This window comes from Corapipo altera, unplaced genomic scaffold (assembly GCF_003945725.1).
Source record: "Corapipo altera isolate COAL_440 unplaced genomic scaffold, ASM394572v1 22b, whole genome shotgun sequence".
In the NCBI taxonomy this organism is placed as follows: domain Eukaryota; kingdom Metazoa; phylum Chordata; class Aves; order Passeriformes; family Pipridae; genus Corapipo; species Corapipo altera.
Genome location: NW_020884876.1, coordinates 11,725,427 through 11,736,960, shown reverse-complemented (window position 1 = coordinate 11,736,960; position 11,534 = coordinate 11,725,427). Strand labels below are relative to the sequence as shown.

At 36.1% G+C, this 11,534-nt stretch overlaps 1 long non-coding RNA gene across 1 annotated transcript in view; it reads left to right on the top strand.

Annotated features, from left to right (window-relative positions):
• Nucleotides 1–1,846: 1,846 nt before the first annotated feature.
• LOC113943942 overlaps nucleotides 1,847–11,534 on the top strand; it is a 20,238-nt gene continuing 10,550 nt past the window's right edge. Inside the window, exons 1-2 of the long non-coding RNA XR_003526514.1 lie at nucleotides 1,847–1,967; nucleotides 6,035–6,100. This is a non-coding gene — a long non-coding RNA (uncharacterized LOC113943942). The remainder of the gene's footprint in view (nucleotides 1,968–6,034; nucleotides 6,101–11,534) is intronic.

The following is an 11,534-nucleotide window of genomic DNA, read 5'->3' as shown; positions in this document are numbered from 1 at the left end:
GGGCTGTAGTGTTGAGGTCAGTACAGGCTGCAGGACCCAGGAAGTGTGTGAGTCAGAACACACCAGTCTCTGTTGCTGTAACTGCTCTTGCTGACAACCCAGCCAGTTTGGTAACTCTAGTCTTAAAAGTCTTGGACAGCAGCATATACCTCAGTAACTGAATATAGGATCTAAAGTTAAATGGTGTTCTCGACAGTTCATGTTATGCAGTTGCAACATCCCATGTATCGCACAATGATTGTTGTATATGTATTTTTTGTGGGAACAAAAGGGAAGAATATGTTTAAAAATATCTATAAAACAGTCAAAACATAATTAGTACTAGTTTTTAACATGAATGGTAAAATCAAGTAAGGAATATCTCAACTCAGGATTTCTGTTTTAAAATTGACTCAATGCTTTCATGTTAAAAATTGAAGTTGTATTTGGAGTGATTTAAGAAATAACATCCATGTAAAGTAAGCCCATTATTCATGCAAAAATGATGAGTTTAAATCTGAGTGTTGTCAGACAATTTGCTGAAGGATCATTCTTTTTTTGTTGCTCCAGTATTAGTCACTATACAAAATAAAAAGTTGACTCTTACTGACAAATAGACCCCAAATAAGGCATATAAAGTATCATACATGTTTTCTATTTCAGTGTAGTTTATTGGTAAATGTAGACAAACTTGTCTACTGTAATATAAACAGTTTAGTCCTTAAGTTACATTTTTTTTTTCATGAAAGAGTGACATTTTCTGCTTTTTCCAGATAACAGTAGCTAGTGTTGTCTTATCAGGGAAAAGGTTAGCTGTAGTTCTTTAAATCGTGGAGAAGATAAGAACAACTTTGAGTAATGGAGCAATGGTGCAACAAGGCTTTTGTGTTTGAGAAAAGATTAAAGACTAAAGAACTTCCCAATATCCTGTTACAATCAGCCCTTTTCTTCCCCACATAAAAATTTCACAATCACTTAGAAGTATGAAGATGTTAATCTATACAGATTTTTTCAGATAAATATTTTAATCTATATAGGTTATTATAAAAAGCTCAAGTTCTTAAACTTTAAAATTAAAGCTGTCTGCAATATAGAGAATACTTCAAAATGATGTGGGATTTTTTGTAAGAGAAATTAAATTTAATATTTACTTTTTATTCTTCATGTGGGGTCTTATTTGTGTCTCTGAGCCTTTTTTGCAGATATAATCCCTCTAATTTAATCTTTTCTTAGATACCCAAGAATATGTGTTAAAATCTCTATAAATTGTTTAGTTGCATTTCTTGCACCTCTAAATGAGTATTTACCCCCTATCTAAGACAGATTTTCCTGATGTCAATGATGAATACATTATTGCACATAATGGTGGATAGGCCCAGTTAATTCTAGCTCTCTTGCTATTATTATTAGCAAGTATGTCCCATAATCCTTATCATAAGTTCAGTTAGAACTGCTTTAGTAGCTGAAAGGGAGTTTTACTCCCATTTCATTTCCTTTCCTTATACCTGGCCTGCTAATGTTTTCCTTCTTTACAAACTGAAGCTATGTTTTTCTGCTTCAGAAACTGCTGCTTGAATTTAATGTCTGGACTACATATCTGGAGGAAGAGAGAAGAGCGAGCTCGTTGCTTCTGCTATCAGTACTAAAGCTGATTCTTCTTTCTAGTTTTATCTTCATATTATTTTTTTTGTTGTTGTTGAAAATGAAAAGCATCAATTCTGCTCTTATTTTAGGATAAGTAGAATTTACTGAGTTTACTCCGTGATTACGTGGGTAAAAAAAAAAAAGAATCCAAAAGCAGGAGCTTTCAGAAATGCCAGAAATACTGTTTCTGGCCATATTATTGTAATACGGCTTTTAACATACCTGTTACTTTAAGTTCTTGCATTATCTTTTTTGAATAGCATTGCACTTAAGCTGATCTATTTTTCTTTCCTTCAGTAAAGAAGAAATTGTTAATGGTGTTTATTACTGTATCAGGTGAATATGTGAGTATTTTTCTTTTATGCCTTGCATTTCAGAAAGAGATAGCTATTATTGTGATGGGTTTTGTGTACCAGTGAATCTAGGAGAAATGGAGGGAATAAATAAGCAGGATTAGGCAAGGGCCATGGCAAAAGTGCTGTTCTTGTTACCTCATTCTATTCTATTGGTAGAGATTCTACATCACAGGATAATTTTTTGAAAATGTAGACCACTGGGGACGTTGTGCAGGCTCTTGCAGAAGAGGTCATGGTCTAGAAAAGGTAAATCTGGGAAATATCCCAGGGAAGTTGTTGATAAGTGTACTAGTGAAATTGTGACTATATTTGTATAATTTGCAGGATTGGAGAGAAACAATAGAGGCAAAATACATAGACAGTAAACTTCAAGTATGAGAACAATGCTTGCAGAACATAAACAGGTCAGCAGGAAACTAGCATGAGTTTTTCCAATGTTATTTGAAGAGGTAAGTGGTAGTTTAAGATTCTGTATAAATCACATTCTCATCTGTATAAATCACATTCTCATCTTCTGTTTTCTGTTTGAGACCTGAATTCTTTTTCATAGCAAAATGTAAGATCTCTGCAATTTTCCCAAGGGGATATTTTGCCTCCTGGACACATCTGTACACCCAGTATCTCATTTTTGCATAGGGGGAATCAACTCAGAATTCATCACTGCAAAGTTAGAGTTGTCATGTATCTTGTTTAATGTTTGTCAGCATTGAACTTCCTCAGCAATTTTTTTTTCACTCAGTATTTTCAGTAAATATTTTTTCAGTATTTCTCGTCTTAACAGTCTGAATATTGTCAGCCAAAATTGTCATATCACAAGAAAACCACATCTAGAACATTTATGAACAGATTTGCATTTGATGTTTCTACCTTTCTAGCAGTAGCTGCTCAGCTAAGTCTGTGAAAAGGGTAGCACAAATTAAATTTTTGTCCTAACAACCTTCTTGCAAGTTTTCTTCAGCTTTTTGTTGTCTGACCCTTAACAAAATGTCACTAGAAATTTCAGAGGATTGTCTGAAAGAAAAATTGCCAAAAATCAGGAATGTCAGGATCTTTGGAACCTTTTCCAAATTGTAGACTTGTATATCCATATGCTTCTCTGTCTTTACTTGTTCCTGATTTATCCAGGGAAACCAATTTTATCTTTTCACATCCTTTTTACCTTTCTTAGGTTAAACATTGGGTTATTTTTGGCATTTTAGGTCTGTATGAAATGTGATCTCTAATGGACAATATTGGAAGCATAATATTAAAAGTTCTCACCTAAAAATCCCTTTACAATGAAGACGCTGAAGAAAGGTTCTGCTGCTTCTTTTGAGTTCTTTGAGGCTACTATATATCTAATATTTATACTACTTGAAGAAAATTAGACATTTGTCACCGAAAAGTGCAGAAAGACAATATAGATAAACTTGATGGATTCTTGAGAATGAGCATACCTATCACATAATAGCAGAAGCTGCAAATTTAAGCTGAGTGCAGCATCTTTCAAAGGGAATTGAATTTCATACTGTCAGCAGTGTAACATAACTGATTACTTGGTACTTAATAGCAGCTTTAACTTAGAGGTACTAATTTTACATTTAGACTCCCATTAAAAAGATAAACACCTTTAAACTGACCACTCAGCTCACTTAACCGTGGTGTCTGTTTAGTATGAAAGACTTTAGGCATTTTTTTCCTCTTACTTTTGGGTTTCTGAGGCCCTGTCTAGTACTAAGCCTTAACAACTTGTCTGCCTGAGACCTTAGGGCCACACAGAAGTCTCTGATGAAATTCAGGAACATTCAAAGTACCTTATATAGCTAAAATTGTGTCAGATGACCCGTGAGAAACAGGTACCACTGCAAATTCAAGTTAATGTTAAGATTCCTGTCAGCATAGGCAATCATTTCAGCCCTTTCTTGCAAAGCAACCAAATAAAGTATTACTCAAACATCTGTCAGCAGAGACTTGAGGGTCTAACCCTCAGCTAAACTAGAAACCTATAATGAAGGACAGCTGGTTCAAACTGCTTCTGCTGAGACAAGGCTTCAGCACTTCTTTGATATATTAGGAAGTCATATTTGTGACATTTGTGATATAATTTTCTAGAAACAATCTGTCCAACCGAATTTATGCAGTCTAACTCTTCATTAGACTTTGTTATTTATCTTCATATTATAAAAATTATCTGCATTCAAATGTGTTGTGTCTTTCTTTAAAACTGCTCAAATTTGCTGTGCAAGTTTTCATTTGTAAAGAAATTAAGTTTTTAATAATTCTGAGATAAGCAGAAGCCTTCTGATCTCTTTTCCATATCCCTGTCCTGTACCAAGCCACTAGAACCCAATCCCTTCCTTTACTAAAATGGTAAATATACTACTATTTATCCCTAATATTCCCAGTGGCTTCTTCCTCTGCTTTAATGTATGTGCTTTCTATTTCAACCTCTTATCAGAGGAATGGACTTGATTCCCTTAGATTCTCGTTCTTTTTAGGTATTCCGATGCTTTCAGAAGTTTTTCAAAGCTCAGGTTCATCTGAAAGCTGAGAACTAAGAAAAACCAAGATTTCACATTGCATTTTCAAACGGGGTAAAAGAGGGAAGATGAAGGGCTGTTTTTTAACAAAACGGTGGATAATCATTGTCACCTCAATAGAAAGTTTAACTGCTCTTGAAATAATTTACTAGATAGTTCATTTACTTGGAATAAGGGTAAAAAAGGCCACTAACAATGGTTTATAGTGCATTCCATCACATAATTGCTACTATTCTACTAGTAATAACCTGAAATTTAGAGTTGTCTTGAGAAACAAAAAGTCTGAATCCACAGGAAACAGGATCTTTATCTCCTCATTTTTTTTCTTCTGTTGAATGGTGCTGCTGTTAAGAAGCTATAGAATAAGTACCTAATTGTCAAAACTATTGCTCAACCTGCAGGCTTTTTGTACTGCTGTTCATTTTGCTATTCAAGCTTGAATTTTCTGTATTTCTTACATTGCAAAAGACCTGTGTTTTCTCTGGTAGCCTTTTTGTATGGATCCCTGATTCTTCCTTTCAAGCACTGTCTAGAAACTGTTGATGACAATTTAAATTGCCAATTGCTTGAGGAGTGAATATCTCTTGTGGTATCACAGGGAAGAATATTTTTTGAAAAGTGAATATATACAACCAGAGTCCTTAATTTCTCAACCTTGTAGATGGAAATCCTGATGAAGCTAGAATTAGGGTTAGCTGTCTTAGACAAAACTGTCACTTTTCTCAAGAAAGCGTAGAAAGATTTTTTAGATGAAAAGAGGTTAGTTGAAGTGAAAAATTTTTATAAAGCTAAGCAATTACTGACCATTTGAAGGATCTTTTTTAATACACACTGTAGGAAATTAATAAGATGGGTTTTATTACAAGCAGGGGTTACCATGGTTGCCTCGTGCCGAGATACCTGGAGATCATTTTATTTGGGGAGTTGGGGAGCCATTTTGTGGGCGAGGACTAGTGAGCTGCTCACTGTTCTGCTTACAGTTACCTATTGCTGCTTACAGGGTTGCTCACAGTTACTTACTGTTACTTACAGTTACGGTGTGTGTAAGGCAGTAAAACCAGTCTGAACTCACTGTCAAGGGACCATGCAGCCGGGGGGCAGGGAAACAATTTGACAGGTTGGTTAAAACAACCAATGGACTGCAAGAAGAAGACTATATCACCTTTTGAGAAAGAGAAGAGCCAGGCTTGGCATGGGAGGAGCGAGGGAGTGGTTATGTAAATCAAAGGGTCTTAAAAGGGCTCATCCCTCCCATTTGGGCTGTACTCGGACCTGATCATGAGTCAGGTGCATCTAGCATGATGTCAATGAAGTTCTTTGTTTCACTTTATTTGACCATCTCCAAAATTTTAATTAGAGATATTTCTCTCTCACACTACGATGTTTCTTCCATGTTTGAAGGTAAGTTGGCTATAGCAGGGCCATGTGCTTGGTTCTGAGGAAAAAGTGACCCTAAGAATTGTTGACTGACTGAATGTAGATAAATGATTTTTTTTTTCAGTCTCTAACCCTACATTCATTTTCTCATATCTGCAGGTATAGTTTTATGCTGCCTTGACCCATTTTATCATGTGTGAATATGACTTTCCGTAGAAACCTGAGGTACAATGTAAGATACAGCTGATTTTGAGATGGTTGTTTTTCTTGTTGTTTTGTTTGCTTGTGGTTTTGTTTGTTTGGGTTTTTTTAACAAACTCTAAATGTGTTTGTAAAACTTCTAAGGATTTTATGGAGATTTTATGCAGAGTTTTTGTATGGCATTAGTGCTTGAAAGCTAAAAGATGTTTAAACTACTTTTGTATTGTACTTTTGTGTGCTAAGGGGCTTTGCAATGTTCTGCCGTTGATGAAATAGCTTGAACAAGAACAGCCCTTACTTTAAGTGACCTCTTCTTATGTTGAGTTGTTCAAAACCAACCAACCAAATCCCAAACAAAAATACACAAAATCTTTTTTCTGGTTTTCTCCTGTTTTTCTCTTCAGAAAAACAACCAGACTGCCAACAGCCAATCAAATTACTGCTGCACAGTATTTCAACATGTTTCTTCCTTCTAATGGTTAGTCCATCTAAGAAAGATGGGTTACTTCGTGAAGGAGACATTACCACATTGTGTTAGTCACCTGTCATTGAATCATGGGAAGTACAGATATCAAGCATACTGCAGGTCTCAGTTTTGCTGACTAGTTTTCAGGATTGAGAAGGAAGAGAAAAATCCAGGAATATTGCTGCCTGTTCATATTTGCATATGCACCACAGTCTATTTTCTAGAGCTAGAAAACCTGAACTGATATAAAAATTGGAAATGCATTAAGATGATTAAATGATTTGAACTCTAGACTTGGAATTTGATATGTTAAATCAACATAGAACCAATGGTAATTGAGAGAAGTGCATTGGCAGATAAAATATAAATAGTATTTCATATAATTTAAAGGGAAAATAGGTCCAAATGAGTGTTTAAGTACTTAAGAAAAAGGAAAATTTGAAGAATCATTGTTTTTACTAAAGCAAATATCACTGGACACCTATTGAGACTAAATCACAATGATCAGAAAATAATCACTAAAATTGGGCTATTTTGATTTGATACGTTACCTAATAATGGATTTTTTACTGGTTCCAAATATTAAACTCACAACCCTTACAGGTGAAATCTGCCTTACCCATCTGTTGTTCTGAGATAAATACAAAAAGTAATATATGTCTCTAAATACACTAAGTCATGGAATGCTTTGGGTTGGAAGGGACCTTAAAGATCATCTAGATCCAGCCCACCTGGATAGGCAGGGACACCCTTTACTAGATCGGGTTGCTCAAAACCCCATCCAGCCTGACCTGGACACTTCCAAGGATGGGGTATCCACAGCTTCTCTGGGAAACCTGTTCCAGAGAATTACCACCTTCACAGCAAAGAATTTCTTTCTAATATCTAAACTAAACCTACTCTCAGTTTAAAGCCATACCCCCTTGTCATATCATACCATGTCCTTGTAAAAAGTCCCTCTCCAGGTCTCTTTGAGCCTCCCTTAGATACTGGAAGGCTGCTGTAAGGTCTCCTTGGAGCTTCTCTTCTCCAGGCTCAACAAACTCAACTCTCACTAGCCTGTCTCTATAGGAGAGGTGCTCCAGCCCTGTAGCCAGCTTTGTGGCCTCCCATGGACTTGCTGCATCCTTCCACATCCCTCTTACATTGAGATCTCAGAGCAGGACTTAGTACTTAAGGTGGGGAGTCACATGGGTGGAATAGAGGGGCAGAATCACCTCCCTTGACCTGCTGGCCAGGCTGCTTTTGATGCAGCCCAGGGTACACTTGGCTTTCAGGGCTGCCAGTGCACATTGCTGGCTCTTGTCAGCTTCTTGTCAACCAGAGAAAGCCATCTGTGATCACAGAATATGCCAAGTTGAAAGAGACCTACAAGGATCCCTCTTGGCCAACTTAGTCCAACTCTTAGCCCTGCAAAGGACCATCCCCAAGAGTCACACCATGATCCTGAGAGTGTTGTCCAAACACTTCTTGAACTCTGTCAGGCTTGGTACTGTGACCACTTCCCTGGGGAGCCTGTTCCAGTACTCAGTGACCCTCTGGGTGAAGAACCTTTTTTCTAATATTTAAGCTAAACAGACCAAGTGACCTCAGCCACTCTTCATACAGCTTCCCCTCAAGGTCCTTCACCATCTTCATTGCCCTCCTTTGGATGCTCTCTAGTAGCTTAATGTCTTTCCTGTATTGCCGTGCCCAAAACTGCACACAATATTCAAGGTGAGGCTGCACCAGTGCAGAGCAGAGTGGGACAATCCCCTCCCTTGCCCAGCTGGCGATGCTTTGCCTGATGCCCCCCAGGACATGACTGGCAAGGAAGGCCTTGGCTGGTGCAAAGTTTATAAGCATTAGTCAGGCAGTCTAATCCAGCATTGTGTCTTTAGAACATTTAAGTTAATTTTCCTTCTAATTAAGTAAACCTGAAGTGAACCTTTACCTTCTTGGAATTGAAACATAGAACATAATGTGAGTTGACTGAATTGCTCGCTAATTGAAGCAATCAGTCAAGATAACGAGGGAGGATTTTCTAGTTAGTGGTGGTGGTTGGGGGATAGAAGAGACATTCAGAAACTCATTGAAAGTAGAAACATGATTAGGGGTACAGACTCGGGAGGATTTGTGTTAGGGTTGGCAGTGAAGAAGTTGTGTACCCTTCACTCAGGAATGAAATTTGAAAAGATCGTTGTTTATGTCTGTTGTACTGAGCTGTTTTATACTCTTACTAAGCAAGTTTTTCTGATATATGGCAACCATAGAATTACTATTGACTTAAATTAGAAAAGTAACTGCAAGTTCTAATTTAAATTGAATTGTCACTTCAGGGTGAAATTTTTACTAGCTTTGTGTAGTTCTTACAAGTATGTGATCTGGATGGTGTTCAGCACTCATTAATCACTTTTGCATACCCATTTACAGCTGGATTTTCAGATCTGGTTTTAAAGTTCATTTGACATGCCTTCCAGAAAGTAAATATGTCAGTAAGTTTTGGTTTGTTTTACATACTCATTCTTCTGGTGGTTTAACTTAGTACAATTCTATACTGCATTCAAATATTCAGAGTTGGTCAAGACTAGTTCAATTTCAGATTACAGAAAGTAATTCAGGAACACCTGGAGCTGAGATTTATATCCTTACCTAAATTTTGAAAGCACTGTGTTTTTATAGCTCTTCAGAGGAAAGACAGGAACTGCATTAACACTTGTTAGAGCAACAGTTAATGCAATGCTGACTAGAACTTAAAGCTCTCAAATATTAATATTAAAATGTCAAAAAAATAAAGGGAGGGAGACTAAGTTTAAATATTTGTTCTTTAATGAAGGAAATTGCTTTTTCTCCTTTAAGAAATAAACAGTCAAGTTATTTGAGAGACATTATAGTAACGTGAACAAGGCTTGCTTCTTTATTTTCTTCTGATCTGGTATTGAAAGTAAAGACTCAAGTCCTCCTGGAAGTTATTTCACTAGAATAAGTATGTGCAGATTTTAAATCCTCACAGGTTATGTACACCAGTCGTGAACTTGGAAACTGTTTTATTTCTCAATTGAAATATTGCATTGAAAGTTGCCTTGTGCTTAGCTTTTTCTTGTGGCAAATTCAGACCCAGTATGTTGGAAACCTAGATTTCAAGTTGCAAGGATTTGAAAACATCTAACTTTGGTTTTAGTGGTTTTGTGTAGTAATGTTTTATAATTTAGAAAATTTGTGTCTGCATAAAGTTGTACTCATATTTAAATCCTCCTCCAGACATGGTGAAAATTACACTCTGCGTGGCCTCAGATCCCATAGTCTTCATGACATAATTCCCTTGCTTAAAGTAGATAGTAGAAGACCACTAATTATAAAAATTCTGGCAGATTTCAGCACTCCAGGCTGCTTTTCCAAACAGTAAAATAGTGAAATCATTCCATCTTTTACTTTCTTTAGAAAAGTTCAATCGGCTGGAATTGTCATTCGTCACTGACAGCACTCCATTCATTATCATTTTACTGGAGTTAGGGTGATAAATCTTATTCTGCCATTTCTCTGAAGAGTATAAAACCATTCCAGCACTACATCTGTTAAGGATATAGTGCTAGTCTTTCCATGCAGCAGAATTTTGAAGATTTAATCATAACAGAACCATTTAGAGGTGTCTATTCATGTATTTGAATCTTTTGACTAAGAAAGATTGGTTACTTCATAAATGAGAAAGAAATATGTCTTGGGATAATCTCTTCTATCCAAGCTCTTTTCTCTATAAAATGGGATTTTGAGATATACTTGTTTAAAATACCTTCAGGAACTTGAAAGCGACAAGCGTTTCCAGTATTTCTGCAGCTGTGTGAAATGTTTTGTACCTAAAAATGAAGGTGATCAATTATGATTGCACAAAAGGGGCAAGCAAATTCTGTTAAGACTGTCAGCAGAAGTAGGTTTTGTAACTTTCTTGAGAAGGATAGAACTTTTTCTATTAAAAGCACCACAAAATAAATGAAAGTTACATATTTGATTTTTTAAATTTTTTTTTCTATGACACTGTGATGCATTATTTTTCTCTGCCTCCCTAAATATGTTCTGGAGAAAACGAAATTTTTTCAAGTATTAGAGTGAACTAATGAAAGTTGACTAATCTGTCTCTAAACAGACTGTACTATCTTTTTCTCTACTGCCTAAATCCCCATGACTCATTTATGCATTGTCTTGTCTCCTCTCCCTGTATCCTTTTCTGCCCTTAGCCTAGTTTGTGCTATTAGTAGGTCTTACTCCTTTGCTGCCATTGTGGCCCTACTTGGCATGCTTTGATTTGGGTTAGACCCAATCTGGCCACATAGGCTGAATACCTCTGAGTAGTTTGAATGTTTTAGTTCCCCGAACTCAGCAGTTGACAAACTGTTGTTTTTGTTAAACTTGACGAATTTAACGTTCCGAAGGTATCTGTAAATGTGCCAAATATGTGACAAAAAATGAAATCTAATTCCTCTTGTGAGGCTACCATGCTGTTAGTGGGAAATTATTTTGATAATATACTTTATCATCTTATGGTTTGTAATTTCACACTGTGACTGTAGTTTGGACAAAATGACAAGCATTGATGTAATTTGCAACATTGCAGACTGTTGGAAAATGTTTTCAGAGAGAAATATTTTCTACTATTTCTCAAAATTCTATGCTTATAGATGCCTTGCTCTTCTTGACATGTGTGTTTATTATTCATATATTTTTCAAGAACTGAAATGATTTCACTGATTAAATCATCATATGTTCTCTTTCTTATGATGATTATTTTTCAGAAAACGTACATCTAAATTTTTTTTGTAATGTTATCTGTGGTTTATCTGATATATTTTATCTGAATATGAACAAATATGTTGCCTTATAAATTAGAATAACAGGAGTGTTCAAAGGAGTTATTAAACTAAGTTTGAAAAAAGGTGGCATCAACTTAAGTTAGGATGCCTAAGCACAAAACTGTCTCTTAAAAGCCACCAGAATTTGTCTCTTAAAAGCCACCAGAAT